The sequence below is a fragment of the Pseudophryne corroboree genome, unplaced genomic scaffold (assembly GCF_028390025.1).
Source record: "Pseudophryne corroboree isolate aPseCor3 unplaced genomic scaffold, aPseCor3.hap2 scaffold_2180, whole genome shotgun sequence".
NCBI classification, from domain to species: Eukaryota; Metazoa; Chordata; class Amphibia; order Anura; family Myobatrachidae; genus Pseudophryne; species Pseudophryne corroboree.
The window spans coordinates 55,560-61,559 of record NW_026968827.1 but is presented as its reverse complement, the minus strand read 5'-3'; positions in this window follow the sequence as shown (position 1 = coordinate 61,559).

Sequence of the window (6,000 nt, the reverse complement as noted above, 5' to 3'; positions counted from 1 at the left end):
TCAGGAGCTCTCCTGAGCTTTCTGACAGAAAGTATTTTGTTAGGTTTTTAATTTTCAGGGAGCACTGCTGGCAACAGACTCCCTCATCGAGGGACTGAGGGGAGAGAAGCAGCCCTACTCTCTGAGTTGCAAGGTCCTGCTTCTTAGGCTACTGGACACCATTAGCTCCAGAGGGATTGGTACGCAGGATCTCACCCTCGCCGTCCGTCCCAGAGCCGCGCCTCCGTCCCCCTTGCAGAGCCGGAAGATAGAAGCCGGGTGAGTATGAGAAGAAAAGAAGACTTCAGAGGCGGCAGAAGACTTCATGATCTTCACTGAAGTAACGCACAGCACTGCAGCTGTGCGCCATTGCTCCCATACACCTCACACACTCCGGTCACTGTAAGGGTGCAGGGCGCAGGGGGGGGGGGGGGGGCACCCTGGGCAGCAATATAAACCTCTTTTTGGCAAAAATATAACACATATACAGCGGGGCACTGTATATATGTATGAGCCCCCGCCAATTTTACAGTTTAAGCGGGACAGAAGCCTGCCGCCGAGGGTGCGGGGCTTCTCCCTCAGCACTCACCAGCGCCATTTTTTCTTCACAGCACCGCTGAGAGGAAGCTCCCCGGACTCTCCCCTGCTTATACCACGGTAGACAAGAGAGTTGAAAAGAGGGGGGGGGGGGCACATAATTTGGCGCAAATTACATGCTGCAGTACTACTGGGCAAACATTAAGTTACTGTGTATTCCTGGGTTATATAGCGCTGGGGTGTGTGCTGGCATACTCTCTCTCTGTCTCTCCAAAGGGCCTTGTGGGGAAACTGTCTTCAGAAAAAGCATTCCCTGTGTGTGTGGTGTGTCGGTACACATGTGTCGACATGTCTGAGGAAGAAGGCTATATTAGAGAGGAGCAGGAGCAAATGAATGTGGTGTCTCCGCCGACAGCTGATTGGATGGATATGTGGAATGTTTTAAATGCTAGTGTAAACTCATTGCACAAAAGATTAGACAAGGCTGAAGCTTTGGGACAGTCAGGGTCTCAACCCATGCCTGATCCTATGTTGCAGGGACTGTCAGGGTCTCATAAGCGCCCACTATCCCAGATTGTTGACACAGATACAGACACGGACTCTGACTCCAGTGTCGATTACGATGATGCAAAGTTACAGCCAAAATTGGCAAAATCCATTCGATATATGATTATGGCAATAAAAGATGTTTTGCACATCAGAGAGGAACCCCCTGTCCCTGACAAGAGGGTACATATGTACAAGGTGAAAAAGCCTGAGGTAACCTTTGAGGGGGTCACACGAGCTGAACGAGTTATGTGAAAAAGCTTGGGAATCTCCAGATAAAAGACTGCAGATTTCCAAAAGGATTCTTATGGCGTATCCTTTCCCATCAATGGATAGGTTACGATGGGAATCCTCCCCTAGGGTGGACAAAGCATTAACACGCTTATCCAAGAAGGTAGCCCTCCCGTCCCAGTATACGGCTACCCTCAAAGAGTCTGCTGACCGCAAACAGGAGATTACCCTGAAGTCCATTTATACACATTCAGGTACCTTACTCAGACCGGCAATTGCGTCGGCCTGGGTGTGTAGTGCTGTAGCGGCATGGACGGATACCTTATCTGTGGGGATGGATACCCTAGATAAGGATACTATTTTATTGACCCTGGGGCATATAAGAGATGCTGTCCTATATATGTGTGTATGCAAACTACAGGTGGTGCTGCAGGGCTCATACCCTTTTACTTGTCTTTTAGAGCAACTCTGGAGCTGTTTCTGGGTCCAGCTGCTGCAAGAAATCAGCTTGAATGCTTCAGGGGCTGGGGCATGGCCAACATGAGCCCACACTGATGGGGGGTGGGGGTGTATAAAGCGATTTAGGGGTCATCCAAGCGCAACCCCACAAAGGCCGCCATGCCCTGCGTGACCCTTTTCTCTTTTCATATGCAGACGAGGGTTGCAGCCAACTATGCCCACTGCTTGGATGACATCACTATATGCAAATCCATCTGCTGCAGGCCTTCCCCCAGGAATGCTTGCAGTAGTTGTTGCATTTGGTTTGTTGTTTGGGGGTGCTTCAGTATTAGGCAGCCTTCTGCCCTCCCACATTCGTCTGAAAATGTGTTCTCCCTGCAGTTGTTGTTCCCAGATGAGAGTTCCCTTGTGCTTCCTCAGTTGAATCTCCTTAACTTGACAGGGGTGTGCCCGAGCAGCCGCCCTCCACAGCCCTATCCCAACACATACTTATCTTGCATATGAGATCTCTTGATCATGAAGATAGTTCTCACAGGGTGAGGTTCATCCATTACATTTTAAAGTAGGAAGGTACAAATTACATATTCAAATTACATATATGTGCTGGATTCAAATGTTTTCCCCCCTTCCTTTCTCAATTGTGCCCATCAGCAGCTATTCTAATGTTGCTGCCAATGGGTGTGACGCATTCATTTCTTCTGTGGGGTACACTGGACTCCACAAGGATTCACATTGTATATGTACACCAGAGTAGGATCTTGATCTGAGGCACCAACAGGCTCAAAGCTTTTGACTGTTCCCAAGATGCTCAGCGCCCCCTCCTCTATAACCTCGCTTCCATGAACAGGGAGCTCAGTTTGTAGTTGGTGCCTTCAGTAGCAGGCCACTTAACAGGGGGCTTCCTCAGGCAGCCTATTCTTAGCTATTAATTTTGGCAAGAAAAGAAGAACTTTTTTTATAAGAATCTACAAGGGCTGCAGCAGGCTAGGTCTAATAGACCTCTTTACTGCAGCTCCATCACTCCCAGTGGCGCAGTATACTCCCGTGCCCCGGTTGCTGGGTCACTGCAGCGGAGGCTCCGGTTTCTTCCTAAGGTCAGTCACACACACACCGCCCTCCGGGATCACGAGGCCGCTGATGGGGGCGGGCCGTGTGCGCACTGGCGTGGACACTGATTACTGGGCAGCCGCTCCACTAGCCACCAGGGACAGTTAAGGAGCACAGCTCTGGGGTTTTTTCTCCTATATTAACCCCATTTTGTACTACCCGCAGTGCATTGTGATAGGTAATGGGGCCTGATTCAGGTTGGATCGCAATCCAACTGCAAAAACTGCTAAGAGCATACGCATCCGCCTGCATTTTCTGCGGCACCCCGCAGATAATGCGATCACCTCTGCCTGTGAATCGGTGAAGGGGGGGGGGGAGGGGGGTCAACAACACTCCATTTCCAAGTCGGAGATGGAGCGGTGCGGGGGCACGGTTTCAAAATGGGGTCGGCAACGGAGAAACAGGAGGCGTGGTCAGAGCAGCTGCATGACATCACATGGGCCGGACTCTGCCAGTGGAGCCCCAGCGTCATGAGGTAGATTTTGTAGAGGCCGGGGAGGACTTCTGTTCCTGGGAACTAGCTGTGTTGTGCAGCTTTATTCCTCTGCCCCTACCTCTGGCAAGAAAGGACGCACCTCGCACTTTCTTGTTTCTTTGTGACCGAAAGGACTGCATTTGATAATGCGGAGCTTTCTTATGCTGTGAGGGAACATAAGGTAAAAAATTTGATTTTCCAACTGTAGCTGTGCGTGTTAATGCTTTGTCCATCCTACGGGAGGATTTCCATCGTAACCTATCCGTTGATGGAAAAGGATACGCCATAAGAATCCTTTTGGAAATCTGCAGTCTTTTATCTGGAGATTCCCAAGCTTTTTCACATAACTCGTTCAGCTCGTGTGACCCCCTCAAAGGTTACTTTCCCTTGTACATATGTACCCTCTTGTCAGGGACAGGGGGTTCCTCTGTGATGTGCAAAACATCTTTTATTGCCATAATCATATATCGAATGGATTTTGCCAATTTTGGCTGTAACTTTGCATCATCGTAATCGACACTGGAGTCAGAATCCGTGTCGGTATCTGTGTCAACAATCTGGGATAGTGGGCGCTTATGAGACCCTGACAGTCCCTGCAACATAGGATCAGGCATGGGTTGAGTCCCTGACTGTCCCAAAGCTTCAGCCTTGTCTAATCTTTTGTACAATGAGTTTACACTAGCATTTAAAACATTCCACATATCCATCCAATCAGGTGTCAGCGGAGACACCACATTCATTTGCTCCCGCTCCTCTCTAATATAGCCTTCTTCCTCAGACATGTCGACACACGTGTACCGACACACCACACACACAGGGAATACTTTTTCTGAAGACAGTTTCCCCACAAGGCCCTTTGGAGAGACAGAGAGAGAGTATGCCAGCACACTCCCCAGCGCTATATAACCCAGGAATAACACAGTAACTTAATGTTTGTCCAGTAGCGCTGCTGTATGTAATTTGCGCCGAATTATGTGCCCCCCTCTCTTTTCAACCCTCTTCTCTACCGTGGTATAAGCAGCGGAGAGTCCGGGGAGCTTCCTCTCAGCGGTGCTGTGGAGAAAAAATGGCGCTGGTGAGTGCTGAGGGAGAAGCCCCGCCCCCTCGGCGGCGGGCTTCTGTCCCGCTTAAACTGTAAAATTGGTGGGGGCTCATACATATATACAGTGCCCAGCTGTATATATGTTATATTTTTGCTAAAAAGAGGTTTATATTGCTGCCCAGGGCGCCCCCCCTGCGCCCTGCACCCTTACAGTGACCGGAGTATGTGAGGTGTATGGGAGCAATGGCGCACAGCTGCAGTGCTGTGCGCTACCTCAGTGAAGATCATGAACTCTGTGGAGCCCGACTATCCCCATGGTCCTTACGGAGTCCCCAGCATCCTCTAGGACGTTAGAGAAACTAGGATTTTAATACCTACCGGTAAATCCTTTTCTCTTAGTCTGTTGAGGATGCTGGGCACTCGTCCCAGTGTGTACTGTGTCTGCAGTTATTAAATGGCCCTTAACTCCAGAACATTTATGTGGAGACAACTTTCCTGACTTGACCATCTTCCTTGGACGTTTTCCCCCTGTGTGACTGCTCCCCAGCCTCGGAGGGTTGCATCTGTGGTCCCTAGGATCCAGTCCTGGATCCCGAACCATCGCCCCTCTAGGAGGTGAGAACTGTGCAGCCACCAATGGAGTGAGATTCTGGTCTTGGAAGACAGGATTATCCTCCGGTGCATGTGTAGGTGGGATCCGGACCAATTGTCCAACAGGTCCCACTGGAACACTCTGGCATGGAACCTGCCAAACTGAATGGTCTCGTAGGCCACAACCATCTTCCCCAGCAACTGAATGCATTGATGGATTAACACTCTTGCTGGTTTCAGAATTTGTTTGACCAGACTCTGGATCTCCATAGCCTTTCCACTGGAAGAAAACCTCTTCTGTGTCCAGTATGTGTTATGATTCCAGCACTCTGGTCAGAGAAGATCTTATGGCAAGGACCGGTGCACTGGAACGGAATGCTGGGGAAGGGAGCAGGACAGGAAAATAGCCCCTGGCGCCCTAACTCTGTTGTCTCACCCGTGTTGTCAGAAATCCCCTGCGAGACTATGGTTTCTTGAGCCCTTGGCAGCCGCGTTTGAAGGGCGGATTATGTCTGCCCAACTTCGATGCCCCCCGGTCTTAATGAGAGACAAAGGGAAACCCGAGACAGGGTGATAACAAGAGGCCCTCTAACTAAACAACCAGGCCAGGGGCTAAGCAAACTCAAAACTATAATATGTGCGGAGAAACCGCCAGGAAAAAGGACAACCAAAATATCCACTTGTCCAATTCTCCTACCCGGCACCGCCGAGTACCAGAGAGGACTTGTGGAAGCGGAACCCTCCGCAAATGCTCCAAACACAAAATATAAAAGGTAAAGCGGCTGAGCCGCAACACACGGCAGAGCCGCAACTCACGAACACCACTGGATATAAAACGGTGATCAGTCAGGACTCCAGGGAACCAAACGACCTCTTGGGATGAGATGACAACTCCCGAATACCGGACTTCTGCGGACTGGAATGACCGGATACAGCAGGACTGGAAACAGACTCTCAGCAAACAAAGGCAGCATGCAGGAAGCTATTACCGGCATCTGTGAGAAGCCCTGGGAGTGTATTTAACAAGGAGTCC